The following is a 14,343-nucleotide window of genomic DNA, read 5'->3' on the forward strand; positions in this document are numbered from 1 at the left end:
CTGTGTTTCCTTCAACAAAGGAAAAGTCCATAATATACCAACTATGTTTGCTTTTGACCACAATAGAGGGGTATACAAAACAAAATTTTCAGGTCTGATTATGGCAACGAACGTGCCATGGCTGTCCATTAAACCAAATTCCAAGGTGACCATGACTTTTTGATTCATCATACATAAGTGTGTTGTCCTATCAGTTTTTGGTAGCAGATGGGCTTCATAGTTTTCCACTTCAATTTCTGAATCCATTGATACATACATGCATGCATGCATACGTACGTAGAGACTTCTAGTATCAAATCACATTCAGAGAGAGAGAGAGTGTGTGTGTGTGTGTCTTTTTCCTATCTTTTTTAGCTTAAAAAGGGGGAAACTTTCAGATATGAACAAGATTCTAAGAAGCATTTCCTTGAAATATAGGCATCATGTGCACAGACAGCTGAAGCAATTTTTAAGTAGCGGACCAAAGGCAAGGAAGATTAGCTAATGACCATAAGGCATATAAAATCCTTAAAAAGCATAACAAGCAGGGCAACAAAACACTTAAAAAGTAGAAGATAACTCAAGGACATGATCTCTAGAATGAAAGGGTTGCAACAATGATCATGCGCATCCAACATAGAAGCAACAAAGTAGTGACTGAAACCGAGAACATTTAGCAAGGCATTGAGCAATAAATATAATGACATATCAATGGCAATGTGAACCTAGGCTGCAATATTTGGATGAGACACAACCAATGCAATAATCTTCTAGGCAAGGAAGAGGCACGCGATCCTATTATTTTCTTGTATAATATTCCTTTGAGATTGCAAACTATAATTCAGCTTATAACTTCATCAATTATTCAATAATAATCATAATTAAAACAAAAAACCTTCACCAATTATGGGGATGTAGGGACGATAATCCCTTGTAGCTGCTCCAACGGGTGGTGGTCGAGAAGAGGCCATGGGGAACAACGTGAGGTGAAGAGGCGGGGAGGGGAGGAAGAAAAGATCGAAACTTGTGGGCAGGAATTCATCGAAAGTTTTTCTAAATTCCCGCTGGCGGGTAGTGATGTGAATTTTGGAAAAGCGTGACCGGTTGGTCTCTCTTTTTGTGAGAGGGGCCACCCAAAATAGTGACGCGGGCATGCCACCGGCTCAATAATAGGATGCTTCCCATTTGGAGGATGGTAAATTGGCAACCAAGAGAGTAGGCTACGAGAAGTAAAAAGATAAAATTTATTAAAAATAAAAAGAGATATAAGTATAATAAATATTCTAATTGTTCGGAAAAGAGTTCTTCGTCCACCGAATTTGATTTACAACATCATCTCTTTAAATGTTGGACAATTATTTTTTTTTATTTGTGTTGAAATAGATTTTTTTGCATTAATACCCTAATAAAATTTATATTTATATTTATACCTTTATAAAATACTGTTTTTACATAAATGCCATAATATAACTGTTTTTCTAACACTATTAATAAAAACCATATTTATTTTAATTAAAAATAAAATAAAATTTTAAAATTACCTTTTGTCCTCCATCTGTTATAAATGTTTTTCTTGTACATCTATCCATTAAAAATATTTTAATCATTTTAATTTAAAATCGTTAATTTTTTAATAGGGTTAGATGGTGTGGGTACATAAAAAAATAATGATAAAAAAGGTAGAATAGCAAAAGAAGTGTTTTACGAGGATATACATGTAAATATTAATTTTGAAAGAATATTCATATAAAATTTGATATTTAGGAGAATATTCATGCAAACAATCAGAGTTGAAATATATCTTGTTTTATTAATGCCGCTCCAACCACTCCTAATGATTAATGCTTTCAGTTTTAATTTTTAGGTCACTATGTCCACTTATCACTCTGGCTTTTTGGTAACTATTTCTATTGCAATATGTTTTGTACTAGGCTAACAATTTATCTACAGCTTCAGCAAAATTAGTAGAAGATATGGTCAGCCTCTATCTTAGCAGCTGATCTTCGCTAGGTAAGTTGTTCGGTGATCGATCAAATACCTTACATATTTGGCCTATGTTTAAACTCCTTGCAACTCAACCTACTCCAAGAGCCGTTATTTGCATATTCAGCCCGCTCTTGGATCACCTCGCCTTGTTTGTTTTCTACTGATGTGGACACTCCTTAGTTGTAATCATTCGGCTTATCTCAGGTACTACCACCTGGTCTTTACTTAGTTGACTTTTGGACATTCACTATTGGTCAATATGTGATGTAAACTACCTTGTGATCTTTACTTGGTCGGCTTTTGGATTTTTTATGTTGGCCAGGATGCAATGTAAGCAGTAACTTAGACTCTGCGTTCACGTTTAATCTCTATTCAACCTATAAATTTTATTATTGGGCCTTGATTTTGGCAGCCAATTCATATGTAATCCTTATCCTTGCCAAACAACAACAACAAAAAAAAAAGGAGCTAGCTTGACAGTGTGAAAAACATGGAAAATAGCCAATGTGACATGTTGGTGCATCGGCTACTCATACTGCTTTAACATAAGCACAACCAGCTACATCAGAAGCAAAAAGACTATACAAAGCAAAAAAAAAAATGAGGACTGCTGAGTCCAGAAAAACTCTTTTGAATGGTGAGCAGCAAATGAGACGACTCAGTTAGCAGTTTGGTTCATCTCTTGAAGGACATGTCTGACCTGGATAACCTGACACTCTCATAATATCCATCGCATATCGCCCAGAAGTGGGTGCTCCACTTCCTCCCGCCCCTCCTCCCGAAGACGCGCGATCAACGAGGCTGAGTCCGCCGCCAGAATGATGCAACCAGCCTGCAGAACATATCTCGCATAGGAAAGCCCCACTCATGCTGCCCTAAGCTCCGTCCCAAAAGTCCAGGCCTTGAAGGAACGATACCCCCCGCCACAATCAACCTAGCACCATGGTCTTTGATAACAAAAGCCGCTCCCGCCCAACCATTACCGGCGGGCAAGCTCCAATCAAAATTCATCTTTAGATGGCTAGAGGGTGGGGGCTCCCAAAAAACAAGAACAAACTTAGGCGTTGTGATAGCGAAACGGGAGTCCCAAATGCCCCTAGCCATCGCAGATGAATCACCCTCAATAGACACAATGACCTCGACTGTTTGATGGAGAGCCCGCTCTATAACAGACCTCATTGGGGCCCTCCTATTCTCAAAAACTCAGGCATTTCTGTCCAGCCAGATATGATAAGCCAAGTATACCACTGCAATATCCCACCCTACAGTGCTCGACGATCGTATAGCAAACCTCACCTACTGTAGAAAGACCCCCACTGCAAAATCGATCTCCGGCAAGGGAAACGATGCCTTCCTCCAAACCTGGGCTGCTCGCGGGCACTCAAATAAAATATGGCCGACAGTTTCCACCAAGTCCGGACAATCCACACACAACGGAGAAATCCTAACACCCCTCCTGACCAACATGCTTCTGGTCGGCAGGTAATCCTAGACCACCTTCTAGATGAACAGTGCCAATCGAGGGTGAATCCGCATACTCCAGATCCAACCACCATCACATTGCCTGGCCAGCTTGGCCCCCATCACTGCCTATATGTCAGCGAACCTCACCCTAGCCGACCTAATCGCCGCCCACACCTGTCTATCCGGTCCACCCTAGGGTATCGGAGTGGCAAGTACCCTCTTCGCTAACTGTGTCCCAAAAGCCTCTCTGATCACAACCTCATCCCACCGGCCCTTGCCATGGACCATCAGATCACTAACTCTGAGTCCGGCTAGTCTCGCAGAATCAACCATCGTCAACACCCTATAGAGCGATAGCTCCGTCAACCACCTATCCTCTAGAATGTCAATGGACTGTCCATCACCAATCATCCACCTGATTGCCGGAAACACTGGGTGGGCAGAAAAATACATCTCCTGCCAGATGAAGGAACAATGGCGCCCAGCTCAAACCTCCACCTCGGTCGAACAGGCACCATACTTGGCCCTCAACAAGACACTCCACAGACTATCCGGCTCCAGCAAAAATCTGGCAGCGCGCCTCATAGCTAGAACCTCCCACCTCGCCAACATTGACAAAACCCCCAAACCCCCATGCCTGAGCGGCTGACAGACAACCTCCCAAGATACTAGATGAATGCCTCTCCTGCCTTCTCGCCTGCCCCATATAAACTCCCTGAACAGCTGCTCCAGAGACTTCAAAAGAGATAACGACACATGTGCATTCGTCAGCAAGTACACCGAAATCGAACTCAGAACCGACCGCACCAGTATGATATGCCCCATCATGGAGAGAACATCCATCTGCCAACCCTCCAGCCTTCATCTAATACTTAGCTCAACCTTAGAGCAGTTACTATACCAAAGTCGCCGCCCAGTGATGGGAACCCCAAGATATCTCATAGTACCCTCCTGCTCACCCACACCCAGGATCTCTTTAATGGAAGCCTTGATCTACAGTTGGATCCTTGGACTAAAACAAATAGAGGACTTGTCTCTATTCACCAACTGACCAGAAGTGGAACCATAATCATCCAGGATGTTTTGGATCACCCTCGTTGCCTGCCGTGTCGCTCGAACCAGCAGTAGACAATCATTGACAAATAATAGGTGCGAGATCTGGCACGATCCTGCCCCCGGTCTGTACACCTCTAGGGCCTGACGCTCTGCCACCTGCCATAGTGCCTTGGATAGTGCATCAGCAAATAGAATAAAGGGCAGTGGGGATAACGGGCAACCTTGCCGGAGACCCATTGTCGACACAAAGAGCTGCATGGGTGAACCATTCACCAAGATGGCAAAGAAGGGGAAACTCACACACCCCATGACCCACTCAATCCACTACTCGTGGAACTCAAAACTCAACAATGAACTGCACAAAAAGTCCCATCTCATCTTGTCATAGGCTCTCTCCATATCTAGCTTGATACTCATCAAGCTCTTCCAACATGGAGCTCTTTAAAGATCAAACATAAACTCCTGGGCAATGAGAATATACTCTGTGATGCTTCGCCCTCCCACAAAAGTACCCTGCTCCGGACTGATAAGCCTAGGGAGAACGACATGCAGCCTGGCAATAAGAATCTTCGCTGTATCTTTATACAGGGTGGTGCACAAGCTAATAGGCTGATAATGGGACGACTCTATGGCATCTATCCTCTTTGGAATCAATGTAACAAATATCCTTTTCCAATCTGCTTGTAAGATTGCCGAACTGAAGAACTGCTGTATTGCCTCCACCACATTCTGACCAATGATCGATCAATACCTCCTAAAGAATACCGGGGGGAATCCGTTCGGACCCGGTGCCCTATCCTCCCCCAACGACCATAGAGCCTCCCTAATCTCCTCCGCAGTGACAACTCTAATCAAAGCATCATTTTCCTCCTTAGTGACTCTGGCAAAAGGTTGTGGCAACAATGACGACCGCTCCCTGTCTAACTGGTCTGTCCATCTGGACCTGAAAAACAACTCCAACACCCTCCTAATAGCCGCTGGATCCTCAGTCATTTGGCCATCTGAACCTCTGATATGCCTGATTCTGTTCCTTTGTCTCCTAATAATAGTAGATTGATGAAAAAACTTGGTATTCCGATCTTCCTCCCTGATCCACTGGACCTGAGACTTCTGCCTCCAGAATGTTTCCTACTGGTGAAGAAGAGAATCATAGGTAGACAGATGGGATCTAAGCTCCTCCAACTTTCCTAAAGTCAATCCTCCCCCCGACACCTCCTCGGTCTGCAACCTGGAAATAGCCTCCTCAGCCACCTCCACCCTCTTGAAAATATTACCCACCTCCTCCCTGTTCCACCGCCTCAAATGTCGCCCGATAATCTCCAACTTATGGGATACTTTGTACATGGCATTCCCTCTAACTGGTACCCACCAAGCCTCATGAACCACCTCCCAAGATCGAGGATATGACAACCAAAGCTTTTCGAATCTAAATGGGCAACAAATAGGAGTAGTGAAAGAGGTACTAACCAAAATTGGACAGTGGTCCGAGGCGATCCAAGGCAGGTGGCTCACCCGATAGTCTGGATAGCTTTGCACCCAACCACCCGTGGCAAAGACTCTGTCAATCTACTCCCAAACCCTGGTCTGCCCCTGCCTGTTGTTGCACCAGGTAAACCTGGGGCCATCGAAGCCAAAATCCACCAAGCCGTTACATGTGATGAAACTCTAGAACTCTTTGACCTCCCACTTATAAGAAAAGACCTTTCCCCCAATTTTCTCCTAAGACCTTTCCCCCAATTTTCTCCTGCGGACCATCTATGCAATTAAAATCCCCTGTCACCAAAAGAGGATGATCATGCTGAGTGATTTTGGCAACCTCCTCCTATAGGATTCTCCTCTCCCTGAAATCTGTGCTAGCATAAACAACAGCAAGAACCCACAGCCTAGTCATGCCATCCGAGATCACCATCACAACCTCCGGGTCACACACATGGAAAATATCTAGCTCACCAATCCCCAATCTCCACGCGGCGATGAGCCGATGATCCTCCCCCCTAGCAATTCTCGGGACTCCACAGCATAAAAACCCTATGATCTAGGGAGGCCCCTCCTCGAGTGCTGCAAACTTCTTCCAAAAAGCCGGATCTCGAGTAAAACACAGACATTTGGATGATGGACCTGCACTAGCCTATGGAAGGCCGGGCCGAAGGAGGGCTTTCCTACCCTCCGGCAATTCCATAGTAGGACCTTCATTGGATATTCAGGGTGTTTGCCAGGATCCTCTCCTTAGACCCTGCCATCACCTTGCCATTCAGCTCCCTGCATTTCTTTTTGAGTGAGAGGATGGCAAGCTTGTTTTGTTGCTCTATTACGTATCATCATTCAATAGCATAGTTTAGTCACCTCAAATTTTCTAATAACAGTTGTTCTTATGTATTAAGAGGTAGATATATGGATGCAACACTACTCTCCTGGAATGTCCTCTCAATTAGCAAGATAATATCTTAGAAAGTTGTGGATATTTCAGTTCTTCATCCTCATAGTTTATAAACTTCTAATTGGTACAAGTTCAAAGCCATTCAATGTCGTTGGAAGATTGTACACAAATATTTTGTTAATTATAAAATATACATATTTAGTGCAGTTTTTTTTGGGTACTTAAAAAAAATGTTTATGTGTTAATAGCACATCATGCTTTTAGAAGTAGCAAGATGGCACTAATAAGGGCAGCACAGAACATGCTCTTGATTATGAAACCTATTTAGATAACTATTTTATGAATTATTTTATTGAAAAACTTATATCTTTCTAAAGCTCTAACATGATGATACAATGCAACCTTTTTTTTTGTTTAATAAAAGTGATACAATATAAATTGAACCTAACACCGTCGGGAATCTCATTGCTTGGTGATGCAAGTAAAACAAGGGTAATCCTAGGCATGACCCAATCTTTTGTGTTTGTAACTGCCATGCTACTTGAAATATTCTTGATAGAGAGAGTCTGCAAATGTCCCAACCATGAAATATATATCAATATTTGGAACCCGTTGACCCGATCAACCCATTGGTGAGGCTGAGTTATGGGTCACCGGTCCAACCGCCGGACGACGACGGTCGGACTGGAAAAGAAAAAAAGGAAGAGGTTCTTTGGACCCGTCACATATTTGTTCCTTACTTCTCATGTGTATTCTCTTTCTGGACTCTTATGACAGTGCTCACGCGAGCCTAGAGAACCCTGATGAGGGGCTCCACCACCATGGATCCCACCACCAGATGGCGCTCCTCCACCATGGAACTATGGAATTCCTAACTGTTGAAAAAAAAAAAACCTTAAATGCGCACGCGGCCAAAATCTCGGGCCGCGTGCGCATTTGAGAAAAAGGTAACGTCCAGCGGGCGTTATGCATTTGAAAACGGACGCGTTTGAAAACGCATCCGCAAAAGACCAAATTGCCCCTGTAAAAACCCCTATTTAAACCCCTTGATTTCATCTCTTTGTGAGCACGAAAAATTTCAGAAAAATAGTGGAAAAATTCTGAAAAAATTCTTCTCCCTCTTAGCCACTTCCAAATTTTATTTTTACATTTTTATTCAGTTTATTTAGTTCTTTTCATTTCATTCTTTGCTGGATCTGCAAGTCCGATCGGGTTCGCTTTGACTTCTTCCGAGACGTGCCGAAGAAGAAGTTGTAGGGTCGTCGTATCTCCGAGAAGGATTGCCGGGTGACCCGTACGTGGGGGCAAATACTTCTTTGGGACAGCGTCTACGCGCTTCGACCTGCCTTCAATCAGGCTACTTTCTTCTACTTTTATTTTTAATTTAATATTAGTAGATTTGTAGGATTTGAATTTCTATAATATAAATTTATTAAATGCATAGATTTATTTTGTGCTAAAATAGATTTATTTTGCATTAAAATAGAATTATTTGGATGCCGAATAATATGCATGTATATTATTCCCTTTAAGATTTTTCATTAATTGAATTAATAGATTTATTGTTTATTTATATGATATATTGCTAACAATCCAAAGAAGTATTTGTTTTTGTTAGTAATATATAATTAATTAAATTCTTTATTACAATTGTGGCATATTAGATTTTAATTGCAATAATTGTTTTTGCTAGCACATCATTAATAATAAATTATTCTAAAGAGGTAATAATTTGGTTAACCTCCAAGAGGTTTATTATACCTCCATTTGGACTCCTCAAGGAGTAATTTCCAGATCCTATTCAAACGGAAAATTCGAAAATTGGTTGATACATAATAATAAATCTATTGAATTGACTTATTAGATCTCAATCAATTAGTCTAATAAAGAAATAGATCTTTTAATTCATTGAATTGACATCTTAATTACAATAATTGATTTGCTACAAAATTAGTAATTAATTATTCTAATAAGTAAATAAATCAATTATAATATATATAATTCATTGAATTGATAAATTAGATTTTAATTACAATAATTGTTTGCTAGAATTAAATTTAGTAATCAATTGTTACTAATTCGGAAAGGTCAAACGAAAAATTCAAAAATTAGTTAATTCGTTTAAATTTGCATTTAGGTTATTCTAAATATTGAATTTGTGTGATTTCTAGTAATTATATCCACTAACTAATAGTGTCTAAGAAAAGCTTGTCAAAAAGGCATACGTGCCTAAGAAAGGCTGGTACTTAAGTGAGCCTAGTGCGCCACCACCGATCTGGAGCTAATCTGGCTATTAGTTTTTTGGATATATCAATTAGACATCCAAAGTTCAATATAAATATTAGTGCAATCTTTTGACATAGATTTTTTGCCTTTAATCAGGTTTCTGTCTCTATTCTGTAACCCTGATCCTATGGCCTCAAACGCTAGTGACCACCTTAGTGCCAAACCTGAAAAATTTGATGGCCATAAGTTTAGGAGGTGGCAGAACCAAATGCGGTTCTAGCTCACCACATTAGGATTAATCTCAGCCATAGGTGAAAGTACTACCGAAGTTGATAATGGGTCCAATCCAACTACCTCTTCCAACACTGAACATTCTGCCTCCACTGGCACACCCTCTAGGACACCTGATGAGATAGATTATCATTGTACCCATAGAATCCTAGGTGCTCTTTCTGAGAGGCTGTATGATATCTATTACACAGCCAAGAGTGCCAAAGAACTCTGGAACACCCTAGATAGCAAATATGGTCTTGATGATGCTGGGGTAAAGAGGTTCAAGGCCTCCGATTTCAATAAGTTTAGGATGGTGGACTCAAAGCCTATGAATGACCAAATTCATGAATTTGAAACCCTGATCCACCAGCTTAGGGCTAATGGAACCAATTTGGATGAATCATTCCAGGTAGCCTGTCTGATAGATAAACTATCTACTTCCTGGTCTGATTTTGCCAAGACCCTGAGCCATACCCAAGGAGTTCTCACCCTAACCCAAGTCTTAAACTCCATTAGGATTGAAGAGCAGCATAGGCTCAGAAATAATACCTCTAATGGATCCAAGAATAATGCATATAATGTAGAGGCTCTTTCTAAGAAAAATCAGAACCGACCCTTCCGTAAGAATTTCAAGAAGAAACCCTACAACCCTAAAAACCCTAACCACCACTACAATGGGAAGCCTATTCAATCCCAGGAGCAGAAGAAGAAGAAAGAGGAAGGTGGTGCTCGTTTCTGTTATGTGTGTGGTCGGACCAACCATTTGTCTCTCCAGTGCTTCTATAAGAAAATTGCACCTCTTCAATCTAAGAAGAAGGGTCCACACACATCCAGTGCTCAAGTCAACATGGTGACTTCCGGCGCTGGCTCCTCTGAGACAGTTTTCAGGTCTGTTTTCTTCACTCCTGAAGTTAACATGACTTTACAAGCACTTGATTGGTGGATTGATACCGGAGCTGGTATTCATATTTGTTCGGATCGCTCCTGGTTTTCTTCTTACCAGATCTCAAGTGGAGGAGCTGTGATCATGGCAAACAGCTCGGAGGCGCGTGTGTTAGGAGTAGGACGTGTGGACTTAAAGCTTACATCTGGAAAAGTCCTGTCCCTGCACGGCGTCCAACATGTTCCAGTTGTTAGGAGAAATCTCATTAGTGGTTCCTTGCTTGTCCAGCAAGGCTTTCGTCTTGTTTTTGAGTTCAATAAGGTTGTAATTTCTCATGGTGTAATGTTTATTGGAAAAGGATTCCTCAGTGAAGGATTGTTCAAGTTGAATGTAATAGCTCCTTTAATAAATGAAAATCATTTGATTATGAATATAGAACCCCCTTCTATTTGGCATGGTAGATTAGGTCATGTAAATTATAATTCAATTAAGCAACTTATGAACCTAAATCTAATACCAAAAAGTGATCTTAAGAACCATGAGAAATGTCAAATTTGTGTAGAAGCTAAATTCCCTAGGAAGCCTTTTAAATCCGTTAATAGGGATTCAGATCTATTAGAGTTGATCCATAGTGATGTTTGTGACTCTGGTAGAACTTCTAGAGGAGGTAACAAATATTTTGTGACCTTCATAGATGATCTATCCAAATTCTGTTATATCTATCTAATTAAAACCAAGGATGAGGTGCTCAGCAAATTTAAAATATTTAAGATCGAAGCTGAGAACCAACAAGAAAAGAAAATTAAAATTCTGAGATCAGATCGGGGAGGTGAATATACATCCAATGATATAACTCAATTTTGTGAAGATCATGGAATCATTCATGAAGTGACTGCTCCCTATTCTCCCCAATCAAATGGAGTAGCAGAAAGGAAGAATATGACTTTAATGGATATGGTTAACTCCATGCTTATAAGCTCAGGAGTACCAGAGAATTTGTGGGGGGAAGCTTTAGTTTCAGCCTGTTATATACTTAATAGGATTCCCTCTAAAAATAATGATCTAACACCATATGAAGTTTGGAAACATAGAAAACCTAATCTTAGCTATTTAAAAGTGTGGGGGTGCTTGGCAAAAGTAAAAATACCTGATTTTAAGAGAAAGAAAATAGGGCCTAAAACAGTAGATGCCATATTCATAGGTTATGCAGCCAATAGTAATGCCAATAGATTTCTGGTGATAAGTTCAGAAGTAAATGATATTAGTAACAACACTATCATAGAAGCTAGAGATGCAACATATTTTGAAGACACCTTTTCACTTAAGACTAGAGTAGATAGCGGTATAGCTAGTAGCTCTAGTAGAATAAGGACAAGAGAAATAGAAGTAGAAGCAGAACCTAGGAGGAGTAAAAGATCCAGGGTAGAGAAAACATTTGGAGATGATTTTTATACCTTCCTAATAGAAGACTCTCCAACTACCTTTGAGGACGCAATGAAATCTTTGGATTCACCTTTTTGGAGAGAAGCTGTGGACAATGAGATGCAATCAATTATCCAAAACCATACTTGGGAATTGACTGATCTTCCTCCTGGTTGTAAAACAATAGGATGCAAATGGATCTTTAAGAAGAAACTTAGGCCTGATGGCTCTGTAGATAAATTTAAGGCTAGATTAGTTGCCAAGGGTTTTACTCAGAGACCTGGTGTAGATTTCTTTGATGTTTATGCACCTGTAGCTAGGATTACTACAATTAGGGTCCTTATAGCATTAGCCTCCATTCATAAATTAGTGATTCATCAGATGGATGTTAAGACAGCTTTTCTAAATAGAGACTTAAATGAAGAAATTTATATGGATCAGCCAGAGGGATTTAAAATCCCAGGCCAAGAAAATAAAGTTTGCAGACTAGTTAGATCTCTTTATGGTCTTAAACAAGCACCCAAGCAATGGCACTTGAAATTTGATGAAACCATAATGACATTTGGATTTGAAATCAATAGCACAGACGAATGTGTATATCATAAGAGAGTTGGACACAAATTTGTGATCTTGTGCCTTTATGTAGATGATATACTGATCTTTGGGACAGATCTTCAGATAATTGATGAAGTAAAACAATTTTTAAGTCATAAGTTTGATATGAAAGACTTGGGACAAGCTGACTTAATTTTAAATACCAAAATAATTAGAAGTGCAAAAAGTATTGAGTTATCCCAAAGTCATTATGTTGACAAGATACTTAATAAATTTAATTATTCCGATTGTCAGCCTGTCTCTACTCCATTTGATCCCTCTACTCATCTTAAGAAGAACTTAGGAACTCCTGTCCTTCAAAGCCTATATGCTCAAATTATAGGCTCACTAGGATTCCTAACAAACTACACCAGGCCAGACATAGCATATGCTGTAAATAGACTTAGTAGATATACTATTAATCCAAATAGAGATCACTGGACAGCATTAGAGAGAATTCTTAGGTATCTTAAGGGTACCAAGTCCTATAGTTTGCACTTTAGTGGGTTTCCTGCTGTTCTAGAAGGCTATAGTGATGCCAACTGGATCAGCGATACCTTAGATGTTAAATCCACCACAGGATACGTCTTTCTCCTAGGAGGTGCTGCTGTGTCTTGGAAATCCACCAAACAAACCTTAATATCTAGGAGTACCATGGAGTCTGAACTGATAGTTTTAGACACTACTAGCAATGAGGCTGAGTGGCTCAGAGATCTACTAATAGACCTTCCTGTAGATGAGTCACCTTTACCACCTGTCTCCTTACATTGTGACTGTAAATCTGCAATAGATAAGTGCAACCAAGAAAATGCCAATGTAAAAATGAACAGGCACTTAAAAGTGCGTCATAAATCATTAAGATATAAATTGAAAAATAATGTTATTGCCTTAAATTTTGTTAAATCAGAAAATAACTTGGCTGATCAGCTTACTAAAGGCTTGTCTAGAACAGTAGTTCTAGAGTCGTCGAGGGGGATGGGGCTTAGCCCATAAAGATAGATCACCACGGTGGGAACCCAACCTTAAAAGGTTCAATGGGTAGAAACAAACCGGAGTGTGACTAAGAGGAGCACTATTTCATGTTTTCCTCATCCCTATGGCGCTAGTGCTCATAAAAGCAAGCGGTAGGATGAGTTCGTTTGTATAACTCTTAATGAGTCCGAGACCCAAGAGGCAGGAGCTTCCTTGCTAGCTTCCTTATTAGGACTCACCTATATGTGTAGTCGTGAGGCCGCGATTATGGGAAATGGGCGATTCCCTAAAAAGTACATGATAGATATCTGCGCATGGCCATAACAGCGCAACCCGCTTAGAACCCAGATCGGGCTATATTATGTGTGTTGTTGATTTAATCTGAGCCATGGACCGAGGTTCAAGGTTAAGACCACCTTGGCTCCACAGATGTAATCAATTGTCACTAAGTGAAGGTTCAAACCGAAAGGTACCTACACCTATTACATAATATAAGATATCCAGCATTTTATTTTGATTTTAAAATTATTTAAGTTTTTTTTTTGTGGGGGATTGTTGAAAAAAAAAACCTTAAATGCGCACGCGGCCAAAATCTCGGGCCGCGTGCGCGTTTGAGAAAAAGGTAACGCCCAGCGGGCGTTACGCATTTGAAAACGGACGCGTTTGAAAACGCATCCGCAAAAGACCAAATTGCCCCTGTAAAAACCCCTATTTAAACCCCTTGATTTCATCTCTTTGTGAGCACGAAAAATTTCAGAAAAATAGTGGAAAAATTCTGAAAAAATTCTTCTCCCTCTTAGCCACTTCCAAATTTTATTTTTACATTTTTATTCAGTTTATTTAGTTCTTTTCATTTCATTCTTTGCTGGATCTGCAAGTTCGATCGGGTTCGCTTTGACTTCTTCTGAGACGTGCTGAAGAAGAAGTTGTAGGGTCGTCGTATCTCCGAGAAGGATTGCCGGATGACCCGTACGTGGGGGCAAATACTTCTTTGGGACAGCGTCTACGCGCTTCGACCTGCCTTCGATCAGGCTACTTTCTTCTACTTTTATTTTTAATTTAATATTAGTAGATTTGTAGGATTTGAATTTCTATAATATAAATTTATTAA

The sequence above is a fragment of the Phoenix dactylifera genome, unplaced genomic scaffold, assembly GCF_009389715.1.
Source record: "Phoenix dactylifera cultivar Barhee BC4 unplaced genomic scaffold, palm_55x_up_171113_PBpolish2nd_filt_p 000064F, whole genome shotgun sequence".
In the NCBI taxonomy this organism is placed as follows: domain Eukaryota; kingdom Viridiplantae; phylum Streptophyta; class Magnoliopsida; order Arecales; family Arecaceae; genus Phoenix; species Phoenix dactylifera.